At 45.7% G+C, this 13,898-nt stretch overlaps 1 long non-coding RNA gene across 1 annotated transcript; it reads right to left on the bottom strand.

Annotated features, from left to right (window-relative positions):
• Positions 1 to 1,126: 1,126 nt before the first annotated feature.
• Positions 1,127 to 12,807, bottom strand: LOC144167168 (uncharacterized). The gene is made up of 4 exons (XR_013321870.1): positions 12,743 to 12,807; positions 11,653 to 11,730; positions 7,634 to 7,687; positions 1,127 to 1,277 (listed from the first exon to the last, which is right to left on the bottom strand). It is a non-coding gene; the product is annotated as an uncharacterized LOC144167168 (long non-coding RNA).
• Between the last annotated feature and the right edge of the window lie 1,091 nt (positions 12,808 to 13,898).

Consider the following 13,898-nt stretch of genomic DNA (forward strand, 5'->3'; position numbering starts at 1 on the left):
CAATCTGTTGGGGGGGGGGGGGGGGGGGCTCCCCGTTGTTCCCACGCGCGCAGGCGCAGTCGGGTCCCGGTATGGACGGTACGTACGGAAAGAGTTGAACAGGAAGAATGATAAAACTTTCTACTACTCGGTCACGTTCTCTCGCCACTCACTTTTATGCAACGCTCCACGCTGTGGTGCGACACCGAACTCCACCAAATGTGACGGAGGCACGTTTGGCAGTGTTGGCTGTGAGGCCCCTACTGTGTAGTCTCTGCCAGTGTCTCGTGTGTTACACTCGTCTGCTAGTAGAAAACGCTTTGGGCCACGCTAAGTATATCAGAAATGCCCAGTAAAAAAATAGTGCCATCTTATCATAACTTTATTAAAAACAATTTTATGACATTTGACCACTAGAACTTGTCCGTCATTCAGAAAACTTTAATTTACTTTTGATTACTACGTAGTTTACAGTGAAGCTACAAAGCTTGCGAAATTTCAGTCGGCTCTCAATACACGTGCATCTATGGGAGGTAAGAAGGCAGAATCAGTCTTGTGTGCTAGGATGAGAATATGGTTCTTCCAATGCCCATTTCGTAATCGCAAAGCCATACTCCCTACCATTACAAAATGATGAAAAAATTAAATACGTCTAAATTCTCAAACTATTTGTGCGATGTGCATTTTGTACAGCTACGCTGTCGTTCATCTGCACATACCGGAATGGCTTATCATATTTATGCGATCTAAGCTATAGGGGGCAGTTTGAGATTGTTTCGTAAACTCCTCAACAATTGGTATTTTTGTCAAAACGATGCTGCTATCCCTGGTGGATACTTGCCATTGCTCAAAAATGCGGTGGAAGTCTTCGGTTCGCGAAATACTGTGGGCGTGTATGGGCAGTGGCACCGTTGCTTGCAGTAGGAAAAATTGTCTGCTTAAATGTACTTCACATGGTACGCACTATTGCGGAGAAGTGTTTTTTTCCAGGGGTTCGGTAGCCATGGGTTCAAGAAAGCTGTATCGAGGAAATGCGCGGTAAAGCAGATGCGGTGCTAGGCAATGCCTCAACCGCATGAACAGTGCATCAGTAAGTCTTTTTGTAGAAAAGGCAAAACAAAGCTTCCTTGGTTTTGTGGTCGCGCATTCTTTTATTTGTCAGTAGCCTCGGAGCTTAGGCTATGCCCTCTTAGTCTTCACGCTGCAGTTCCCTAAAACACCATGGTTCGCGCCCACTTAAGAGCACCCAGGGCTATGGCAACGTCGGGGTGAAAAATGTTGTTCACTCTTGCGCACTCCTGAAATGAGACATGTGGGCAGGTGTTAAGGGCGAATATCTAGACATACACAGAGCTGGACATCGCTCACCTTCCATGACTAACACCGTTAAAAACGTTGTGATTCGGTTGATACTATTTGTACGCACATTGCCTTCCGGAAAACACTTACACGTGCCCAATGGCTTCGGGGAACTGCTTCACGATTACAGAAGTATGAATAATCAAGATAGAGTGCTTAAAGTTATCTCTTCCAATGGGCAAGTCAACCGGTACATATAAAAATAAAGCACTACATAGTACTAAGGCGGACCAGGGGCTGAAAATTTTATTTATTTAAATCTGAGCGCCGCGGATATTTGTTCGGAAATCCGCAGCACACATTAGGGGAGGTATTTCTGGCGTATCGTATAGTATTTTAAAACGCTGCGGGCGAGCATACGCTATTGGTGCGTAGAACGCCCAGTTAGGGAATAAATGCACTGCAATGGTATGATTTTGTTTATTGAGGGGGAAGCCTCAGCACGGCTTAATAATGAATCACACCAGAATTATGCAACGCTTCAGGATCGCGAGCATATTTCCAGTGAAGCTGTACCTGCGACGACTACCCTCTTCTTTTGTGTTTCCTTCTCCTCCTAGCATTATAACATAACCGAAGTCCACAATATGACGATCATCGGTAGTAACATTTCTTTAAGGGAGTACTGACACGCAATTTCGAAGCTGAGATAACTATGTAAAATGCTTCCTTTTTTTAGCAGATATCTCCCACCAAGTTTCAACAGCAACCGTTAGACGTAACATATTTTATATCCATTTTAATCTTCGCCCGCTCGAGAAGACCCACAGCGGGCCGACCTGACATCATCTGATACTTGCCCCAAACTGCCGATGTCGGGGCTGCCGTGACGAAACCGACACGCTGGTTGTGGTTAGCGTGCGCTTCTCCGGCGTGTGTACACGTCAAAGTTTTGGGACTGACGTCATGCTGGCCGGGCGCGTGGGGACGGTGACGACCTCAGCCGGTCTGGGCGCGCGCGTCTACTCGCTCGCGCGCTCGTCCAGAGGGGCAGCGGTACAGCAAGAATGGTGACGTCCCTTGCTATACCTCCTGTCATGGCGGCCGCTCGGCGTTCGTTTTGTCGAAACCGAAACTGACACGAATGCACGACGCCGTAAAAAAATGTTTACGCTGCGCTCGACCGTCTAATCTGCCAAACTATGATTCTTGGGCTGGTAGGCACGCATAGCAGCAAAACAAAAGTAACACAACATTTCGTGTCAGTACTCCTTTAAATGTTACAAATACGATTCAAGATACTTATTACCTCACCAAATTTTATACTATGCGGGAGAGATATATGTGGCATAGGAGCCGTGCGAGTGGAATGCGCAGCATGATCCCAATCTAGAAAAGCCCTGGGGCATTTTAGTAAATACTTCCATATGGTACCATGTATTCTAAAGAAGCGCTTTATACCGAACGTCTGATAAGTGAACTTCACTGCTAGGAATAAAAGATTTGATAGAGCTATTTTGTAACAATGATTAAAAAGTGACAAATAATAGTTATCTAAGAAGGCACTTAAGACGGCGTACGTGTGGAACTTCCAAATAAATACTGTTTAAAGCTTCGCGAACCTCCAGGGTCTGCCTTAATTATGTCCTCTTTTGTCGGCCGTAAAAAGTGATATTTCGTCCTCCGTTTAACATCGCCGTGGTGTATTTTCGTCTCTTGTTTTCTTTTTGGCTTTCTTCTTTCTTTCCTCTGAGGTATTTACGCGTGCCCGCAAAGGGTGTTGTTTTCTCTTTCTCTTTTTTCTCTCCTTTTTCCACCTTTGCCAGTGCTTCATATTCGCTATTAGCCTAGCAGTGTTTTGCTGCTTCTGTATTTAGCGTGTGATTTCACCCTGTTTCCTCGGTGGTGGAGGGCTCTGGATTAATTTTGACCCCTCGACCTGCACCGAGATCTCGGCACTCAGGCGTTTTCACTTTTCGAATCCATCAGAAAAGCAGTCACCACGCGTGGAATCGAACCCGCGTCCTTGGGCTCAATACACATCGTTAACACACATTTCTAAACAGAAGTTCACAACTCACCCATTGGGTCTAACTTTTGTTCACATAAGTCATGGCTTCCTTTAAAGTAAACTATAGCTTTACGTGGTGGCAATACAGTTTTTGAGCGTAAAGATAAGCGGTGCTCGACGAAAGGTTAAGCCACTAGAACAGTTTGTTAAAGCACTTTCTGTTTGCTGTGAAAGTGTGACACATAAATCATTACAGACAGCCGCGTCGCTCAATTAAAACAGTACCACACCGCTCTGGTGACCCTGTAAAGACTGTCAGCGGAAAAGATGTAATCCAAGGCTGGGGTTCCAGTCTTAGTATGACGTTCTTAAATGTTTTGCTCTCTGTGCTGAAATGAGCTTCTAATGTGACAAAAAGAAGTGTAAACGTGTGTTTGGATAACTTATTTTTATAGCTGTTCCCTGCGTCACCTCTCGGTCATCCGCTTCAGGTTCAAATGACCTACTGAGCCATCAACTCGATTCTCTCTCGACATAGAAATGCATTAAGCAATAAAGACTCGGACAAGGGAGAGAATTAGAGTGCAGGGTTTCGGATGTGTGTTGTCAGGGGTTTTCTGGTCTTGTCCGTCGAGTTCGCTGATGACTGCGAGTAATGCCGGTAGTGTTTCCCCTGCCTTTCATACCATGTGACCAGTTGGCTAAACCGTACGCGGTGCCGTCGAGGCTCGAATTCCCTCAGGGAAACTGGTACATTGATTCGATTATTCTGTGAGCGGGCATGCCCAAATGATATATTGCGCTGTCACCACGCACACACAGGGGGACTACGAAAAGGCTGACACGGAGCTTCTACGACTCGACGATAAGGCTGACTACCTCCCAAGCGCGGCCTGCATGAACAGAGGCATTGTCGCGAACACTTTGAACACTAACCCGAAGTAGGGCCTTTAGACTGCAGCAGCACATCCTTAAAACCTTCCGGCAGAATTTCTTTGCGGGAGTTTCTTATCAACGCCACCAACTGACAGACTCAAACAACCCATAAATTCCGAACTGCTCCTGTCGAAGCTCTATAGCCAAACGCAGGCCAATGGCTGTCCTACCCTCGTTAGCGCTATCTCAACAAAGGGAGCACTTCGTTAACACTGTGTCAGTCGCCTCTTACAACTATGTGACTTCCCCGTCAACAGCGCATGCTATAATTACTCTCAGCTACCATTTACACCAAAAATCTCTTCGAAGACGCGCAGGCTGCACCCGCCAACAGCGATAAAGCATTCGGAGCACCAAGTGCACAGTTAGGGGCATTGTAGTTCACAACGACGATTGAGAAGACTTCTAATTTTCGAAGCCGGTCGCACCGTCGTTAACCTTCCGATCGAACTACCACTGAAAAATTTTCACTCGTGGTGACCTATTTCGAAGATATTGTCCCCGCGTGGGCTTCACGCTTCTCTTCATTCCCGACGCGTGGACAGCGGGGAACAGCGGTGGCTACGTTTGAACTGTCCCCCACTGCTTCATTACCCACCGTCACACCGAAAACACGCTGGCTCCGTGAGCAATGCGGTCGCAGAGATGGACACTACTTTTTGTCGCAAAGAAAACACAGAGGAAGTCAACGCAGAGAAAAAAATGGGCGCGTATCGGCTCCTTTCGTGGCAAATGTCGCCGAAAGACGACAGTGTTTCGTCAACATTTGCCAAGTAAATGCCTCCCTTTGCTTTCCCTCTCAGCGCTGTTCCTGTCCCGTCGTGCTCCTCCCAAGGTAAACACGCTAGACGGTTGCGCAAGTCACTTTAAATTTACCGCTTTCCACTGATCCAGGCGGAGTGCCTCGATGCTAGCGCTGTCGTACGGTGGGGACGCGCGTGAATCCAGGCACCCCATTTCAACGTTTGTATAACCACGTTACCTTACTCCACGTGCGTTCCAAGCGGAACGTGGAACCTTTCAAGCGGATCTTTTCATACCTGTTTCCGTTTTATTTCTAAAAATGCAGGTAGGAGCCATATTGGCGCGGGCGACAGCAGGTGACGGAGTTGATTTTCTTAAGCAGTGGATGCAGTCTTTCATTTTATTTCCCAAAATTCAAGCATCCATAAATTTGTTATAAATGAGCATACAAATATCACTTATGTATTGATTTTGTGCCTCATATTTGTGTAATGCTTTGTTCTTGTTCAGCAATGTTGAAAAATATGAACATTAACAGCGGACTTACACGTTTAGATTTGGCTGTGGGTATAGAAACCTATCGTGCCGCTTCTGTTTTACTTCGGCCTGGAGGCTAAATGGAGTTACAGACAGACAGACAGACAGACAGACAGACAGACAGACAGACAAAAATTTAACGTTCAAGTACCCCAAGAAAGGCTATCGTCTTTAAAAAGGTTGGGTGAACCACGTGTAGCTACGCTAAATGGCCGCCCCGAGAAGCCAGCCGTTACAAAATTCGATCGATAAAATACCCCTTCGTCCTGGCTATGCTTTCATGACTTTAGGTTGAGGCAAAATCTTGTTTGTGCAGGAGGATAGTAAGTTTAAACGCATTCAAAACAATACATCTGTCGATTTTGAATACAACGCACAGGGGGCCTATATAAAACCGGTATAAGTCAGACGGCGTGGAGGTTGGATTGGTCTTCTGGTGATATTGTCTTTCAGGTTTGGAAGAGGAAGGACCTGCGCTAATTTGCGGTGAAGAGACACTTGTTCATAATCCAATTATTTTTTAAGCTGCTCAAGCAGTTTTATATGCGCAGATTAGGGTTGTATCACTGTTAGACGCCCATAGAGATTGGAGCATTCGTGCAGAGGTTATTCGCAAACGCAAACCTCACAGAGGAACGTTACACATGAACTCCCGTACAAATTACTGTTGCTAAACATAGTCTACAAAAGTACTCCAGCGTTAAGCTGCAGGTACAGATAGAGCCTCAAAGCTTCAAGGCGTACAATTAGGCCCAAGTTTCGGAGCACGTGGGACCGTTGGTTCTGCTGTTCTAGCAAATCGCTCTAATAGCCCTGAGCTCCGGGACCAGCTCTAAAGAGTAGAATTCTAAAGCACTTCAAAATGCGAGTGCCCGAATTTGTTTCGTTTACACAAAATTGTTACAGGCGCACAATTATTGTCCCATGCCTGCTGTTATATAGCGACCAATGCTTTGTAAGAAGTAATATGTGCTGCTCTCAAACAGTGTTGCGTTGATGGTGCAGGTAACCCGTCCATACCTTCCTTCTTTCTGTATATACAGTCGCGACCCTTTTTTCGGACTCCACGGGAGCCGCACATAAGACTGAATAATCGGGAGTTCAGAAAAAAACGGCTCACTGCAACAAAAGCCTTCATTGGACCAACGTCTGGAAAAACGTATGTATGGGCGTCTGTACACACCAACGCCTACGCGCAACTAATTCCGTCTGTATTTCCGCCAGCGTTTGTCCGCTACTGTACGCAGACAATAGCGCTCTAAAGGCACGCGCTAGATCAGTACTTGATGTCTCTGGAATTGGTGGGACGTCATCATCAGGGTTGCGGTTCACCTGCGCCTGTTCGTGGACCTGGCGTACAATTTCGTCATCATACAACTCGGCACATGGCAGGACGGCACTATCGATGTTGCTGAAATCTTCAAACGTAGCCGCTCCAACATCGACACCGTTAGCACGGAGGTCATCGAAAATATCGGATGCTGCAGCAGGCGGCATCTGCTTTGCGGGGTTCTGGCTGCGTCACTATCTTCGTCTTCACGGCCAACCACACATCCCACATGCCGAAAGCAATTGCAGATCGTGTTCTGCGTCACTGCCCTCCAAGCATCAGACAGGATGCTGACAACCAACAGTCCATCCACAACGGAGCTTTTGTCACTGTCCACACGCTACCGCACGCGATTCAGAAGGCGCGGTTGGTAGTGCAGCTTCAAGTTCTTGTTGACGCCTTGGTCCATGGGCTGCAACACACTGGTGGTATTCGGCGGCGAAAATTCCAAAAGCACTGAAGCTGGTGTCTGAAAAATCGAACGACGTGCTGTGCGGCTTCCGAACTATCGGTCGTGGATATACATGTACTAAAATGGGACAAGGGGCCATGCCGTGAAGGTCTGAATAAACAAGCGTATCCGAATTTCGGGCGCCCAAATAAACGATCGGTGACTCTATATCAAATAAACAGAAGGTGACCGTGCAGTCTACTGTTTTCTATCCGTATGATGCGATCTGGATTGCCTGTTTGTATTGCGGGCTTGCGAAAAATGTGAGAGCTGCAAGCACAGGATAGCTCCAAGGAGAGCTGCTTAAGACAGGAGTGAGAGCGTCAACTTTGATAAATGTACTTACAGATCCATCAATAAAAACTCCTGAGGCATTCTGGGGCATCGTTTCTGCGAAATCCTGCGAAGAATGAACCACAGTGAACCTAAAACCTGCGCCTCTTTTGCGGTACCATCAGGGCATGTACAACGTCCTGATTTGAGCAGGTGAGCCGCTCATTAGGCACGACTAGCTAAATAACCAATTTACAGTTTTGTTTAGAATATGAAATGCAGTTTTTTTGGTCTCAAGGTAACACTCACTGGTCAACAAACTTTTTCTGGTTATCGTAATGACCTTAATTCTAATGATGCATCTAAATTCGCACATCATACAAAACTAACTGCAGGAATTTAACTTTTCACTTATTTTCATGCCTGGTTCTTGTATTTTCTTGCGCAGGAGCTTTCACAGCTTTGGGGATACATTTCACCTGTCAAACACGCTGGGTATAGAAATGCACGTGAACTGCTCTAAATTGTATAGGTTTGGTAAGTACTTCGGCAGCGGCAACTGCCCAGTATCGGGAACTATTCTTTCGAAGAAATTGATGTCAGCCTTGCGCAAGCACAATAGCGCGTTTAGAATTAATCACACCACCGACACAAACTGAACGTCACTGCTTTTAGGGGCGAAGCTCCTAAAGCCATGGGTCTGTCCATCTCTTGTGTCTCGTGGTACGTGACCGCCGCATGCTTTCGGAGATGTCGCAAAGTGGGCCGCGTTGCACGCGCGAGAACCGGCTGCAACCGGCAGCGCAAACAAGGCACCGGGAGCGCGAGCTTGTCTGTGTTCGCCAACGGAGGCGCGAGCGCACGTGCACTGCGAGGGGGAGATCACGCAAGAGATCACGCCACGAACGCAGGAAGTCGTTCTCGGAGATCGAATGAGACGCAAGGACCTTTGCTCGTTTCCTGTCGTCTTGTTCGGGCACAAGTTCGCCCTAAATAAAAGTTCTTTCTTTACCCTTGTGTCCCATCCTACGTGACAAATTGTGGTAGAGGTGCGGGGTAGTCCTGGATGGCGCGGGGTCTTTCACCAGGTCTGGGCCTGGGAGCATTGACTCCGAAAATAAAAGTTGACTTGTAGAATGTACGCACACAGTCTTACGTCTTTCTTAATGATGTAATGGGCGAACTTTCACGGGAGAGTTACGGATACCGATGATCTCCCCCTCTCGAGCTTCGCCCCACTTATCATCATTCATTCCGTGGATATGGCGTGATTTTTTTATTTTCCCCTCTTCTCTTATTTCCTTTCTTTCTTCCTCTTTGTTCTGCCCTGCAATCTATCGGCCATTTCCTTTCCCTCTTTTCTCCTTCCCCACCAAATAGCATATTGGTGTCGAAATTGCAGCATACATCTCTGCTTTCTGCTCTAATAAAGGGCCTTCTCTCTCACCACTCCAGGTTCAGTTAGAGTGGAATCGGCTAAAATATTGGTTTGAAATACATACCCAGAAAAAAAAAATCATTTGGCACATTTAGTTTTTTTTTCGCTTGTTTTTCATTGGTTTCATTAGGACTTTCTTCTTTGACTACGTTTAGCTCGCGACCACAGTTCCATAATTTTTTCTCGTTTCCCCTGTTCTTTTTTATTCAAATGCATACCCTCGGTTCTCATTTGCTGTAGAAATTAACTGTCTCGCAAAATGGCTGCTTCAGTGAAAAAATAATTGCCGGATACCTGCTCACTTCGTTGTAAATGCCGTCCACACACGATTGGAGTGTGCCGTCTTTGCCAAGTAAATGTCTCCCTTCTCTTTCCCGCGCACCTATCATGCTCTTCCTCTCCCGTGTCGCTCCCCCCACGATAAACACGCAGGAGGTTGGCCGAAGTCTAGTCAAATTGGCCGCATTACCCTGCTCCACGCGCATTTCACGGGATATCTACTGAAAACTTTCTTTATTGTTGCTGTTTGACTTCTTGGAATGCCGCCAGGGCGACTAGTGTCACGTGCGACCACTTTTTCTATTTTTCTGGGTGTACTTTTTCATTCATTTCATCAAGCAGCAACGTAATTGAAATAAAGACACACTGTCAGTACCACTTATGTATTGATGTATCGCCTCAAATATGCCTAATACTTTCCTTTTCATAAACGCTGTTTCCAAGTGTGAACATGATTGACAAACCAGCGAGGAAAAAATACGGCACAAAATAGGAACGAGAAGTAGACAAGACAGCGCTGCACTCACAACTGATTTATTTTGAAGAAAACATTGGTAATATAAATAGATCAGTCTCCCACGTGGCGGTAAATTATTACAACGAATAAACAAACAAAAAACGCAAAAAAACGTTTTTTGTTTGTGTTTATTTGTTGTAATAATTTATTTGTTTGCCGGGTGGTCGGCACACGCGCTTATTTGCGCTCGGGGTTTTCTGTCTCCGCCGCATGGATTTGTGTCGGCCTAAACAGCTTTGTTTGTAACATACCGAGCGCACGTGCGCTTGCACCTCATGAGGAGCCCCCAGGGTCGGCCAGCTCGACCTTCCAGAACACTCTTCCCAGCGTTCGTGGCGTGATCTCTCCCGCGCACTGTTCAGCTCAGCAGTTCACGTGAGTTCACGTGAGCGCAGACGCAGTTCACGTAAGCGCAGACGCCGAGCTCGCGAAGCCGTTTGCCGGGGGTTGTAGCACGTGCTAACGCGGGCCACTTTGGGGGACATCTGAAAGCCTGCGGGCAAAACGACCCGAGGCTGCCAGTCATCGAGATCTTTCAGCGGCAAGTTCGGAATCCACGTGAGGTCGGCTGGGGTGTGGGACAAAAACAAAGAAGCTTCCAGTTCTGTTTTTTCTCTAGCCTTTCCGTTTAAACCCACACCCCGATGTTTTTAATTGGATACAAAATTTTTTAACGCACCGCAAGCAGTTTGTTCATGTAAATTTGCACTCTTCGCGCTTATCCCCTGTACACATCTGGTGTTCCCCAGGGAACAATCCTCGGCCCATCACTATTTATAATTTACAGCAATGATCTGCTGCTTACTGTCTCAGTCTAAGATCCACCTTTTCGCAGATGAATGCGTAATTTACCGTCCCATACTAACCTCAGACGATACCACAATACTTCAACAAGGCTTGCTTAACATCAGGAATGGTACCTAAAATGGCTAAAGAACGTGAACGCTAGCAAGTCCCCATTAGTTTCTTTCAACCGACGTCGCAATTATATAAATTCGACGCATGTTTGTAATAATGCCCCAATTTTTGCCAGTGACTCAGTTAAATATTTTTATCATCTCTCATGATCTAACTTGGGCCCGTCACATTACTGCATTACAAATTCTGCTAACCGTGCCCTCGGCTTCTTGCCCACAAATCTGTCCTCAGCTCCGGCTGCGATTAAATTATCAGTGCTGTGTTTGACCCACATCAAGCTAACCTTACGCACTGCATCGAATCCGTAGAATATCATGGTGCGCGTATCATTCGATCAGCATACTTTTTCCGTTCCAGCATCTCAGCATTAAAACGTCAGCTCCAGCAGCAAATGGCGCCCTGGACTAAGGGCACCACCCTCTAACAGCTAAATAGTCTGACTTTATAATAAGGTTTTCTACTACACCTGCCATCATTGAAACCCCGCCACCAAATATCTCGTCTCTGCCTTTAGCACCGATTCTTTTACTCTTACTCTCCCGCAATAACCAGATAATAGTTCCAGCACATCGTACCTTTCGCCTTTCTCACACCAATACCATGTATGTCCCATTCACCCTGACCGTAACTTTTCAACGTTCATTTTTTTTATCTGCACTGCCCATGAATGGAACAACCTTTCCACCAGCATTGCCACTATTCCCAGTAATGTCAACTTCAAGAGTGCCATTGGAAATGCTTATCTTGATTAATCGTCTTCTTTGTGTTTGGTGCCATGCTGCTGATGTTTTTGCCCACCCCTCATGCAATACCCATCTGCGTGCCTTTTGGGGTACTGATAAATAAATAAACTAGTGCAAGCTGTCGAATTTAGAAACATTTATGCATGGTTATCTCGATGTGCCCAATTTTACAAGTTTTCAGTCTTTATGCCCCTTACCGTATTGAGCTTCAAGGCAAGCAAAGGCCCCATTCGTCCAACACAGGGATACAGTGCTTCCTTGTATGCATCCGTACCCTGCAAATGCAAGCAAGACAGATTGTGAGAATTAGACTGTTTCTTTATTTCAGAATACCAGTTACGTTAAACTTGTGCTAGAGAACTAAAGAAGAACACGCATACGTTGCTTTATAATGAACGTCGTTGATACGCAGGTTTAAGAAACAAAAAAAATTCTAGCTAGTTTGCTTTACTGGATGAAACCACACGACAATAAAAATTGTAATTGCGCTTCTATACCTGCATATATTGCACTGAATAATTTTTTGTAAATGAGCTGAAACTTAGCTGAGCCGGGCGAGAAATAAGGCTTGAATAATCGGATGGGAGTAGGTGCTTATAGAGGATTTTGGAGTATCTCATTCGTCTGTTTGCTCAGGAACTTAGTTGTAGGTCTAATAACTGACCTCGCTGGCGACTGTTGCTTATCGGCGCCACTTGTGCAGGGTGACAATTACAGCTTGTTAGGACATACACATTGGTGACGAACAGGGCTTTATCTAGAATTTCGATTTCGAGGGGTGTCGAAATCCTCCTGGGGGAGAAGAAGTCAGAGTCAGAGTCAGAGTCAGAGTCAGTGTTTATTTCGGAGTCAGAGTCAGTGTCAGTGTCAGAGTCAGTGTTTAGTTCGGGGGCTGGGGGGTGTATAAATTCCGGGGCAGGGCGCTCGTAGTTGTAGAATCTTTCTGGGGGGGGGGGCAGCTAAATCCTTAGTGATGAATCTTGGAATGAGTCCGAAAGATATTGTAATTGTTTAGTAGTAGTTTTACAGCGACGCTGTGAATAAATACTTTCTGTAGGGGCTTTCTTGACGCTGCTAGGCTCAACTTTATGGCGGAAGATGGTAGCTGACGTCGGGTTATAGCTACCTTAAGTAAATAAAAAAAAATAGAAGATTTGTCATTGTGCTGATTTTCCATTACCGTTAGAAGCGGTTCACAATGCAACGGTTAACTTTTAAGAAATCTAGTCTGCTATTAACGCGTGATGCAGGGATCTTCGCGCAAAATGTACTATGCTTGGTACTCACATTGAGCGCCAAAAGATTCCTGTGATTTTGGAAACAAAAACGGAAGGCGATACATAGGTATTTTAGAGCCTGTAAAAAGACCAGCATTACAGTTGAAACGAAATTTCATGCGTTTTTTAACCATAGAATTTCGAACGTGAAACAAGAACTTTTTTACGCATGAACACCACAAACTGAATATAAATAAAAAAAATTCGTGCATATACCCATAGATACGAATTTATACATCTGTGCTGCCAGTCAGCTTTTACAGGATCACTTGCGGTACGGAACACATTGATAAAACATAACGTCCGCTTTGGCCATTTCTATCCTGGCGCAAAAAATGAAACATTTTCTAAATTGTAATCTGTAGGTACTTGTCGTCGCTTATTCTAACATTTTCTTCATTGTTGCTCTGAAATTGGTGTGAATTGCTTGCTTGCGTTTTTGACAACATTGCAAGATTGGGCTCGTTGTCCACTTATTGCAAATGTATAAATTAAAACCAAATACGATATGCGAAAAGGCAGGGCAAGGGATGCAGCGGGACAAAGACGTGCAAGTGTGGGGAGGGAACCCTTCGAATGAACAGATACTGCGCGATTATAAGTAGAAAAACCATAATACATGCAACTATACGTGACACGCATCAGACTAACACTGCAATGAAACGGCAGGGAAATTTAAAACTAGATGTCATATTTGGTTGCTAAGCCATGATGTAACGTTTGTTAGCAGCGGACAGTTGACTAGAAGGTCCTTGTCTTAAGATGACTACGGAAGGGGCTTTAGAAGGTTGCTAAATAAAGGAAAGATCTCACGTTCTGCCGCGGTGGGGGACGCTAGCCGTCGTAGTGCAAGGGCGTCCAGCCAACGTTGCTGTCGAAATGTGGAGCACCAGGGTTCGATTGGCCAAGCGAATACACGAACGGTGGCGCACAGATTCTGGCTACGTCACGTGCCATCAAGAACGCCTGGGATCGGCAGCAGAACAGGACCCTTGTAAATATTGTACATATATGAGGCGTTTGTTTTTTCGAAATGAGTCAGATGTAGAAGCTGAAGGTAAGTCGGATAAATTGCAAGGAAATTGAAAAACTCGGCGAAGTTCAATACAAAAGGGGTGGCAAGAAAATAGTTGCGATAGCGCCCTGAAAACTTGCACGCAAACCGT

This window comes from Haemaphysalis longicornis, unplaced genomic scaffold, assembly GCF_048455015.1.
Source record: "Haemaphysalis longicornis isolate Haplotype H1 unplaced genomic scaffold, Haemaphysalis longicornis Haplotype H1 scaffold_2, whole genome shotgun sequence".
NCBI lineage: Eukaryota > Metazoa > Arthropoda > Arachnida > Ixodida > Ixodidae > Haemaphysalis > Haemaphysalis longicornis.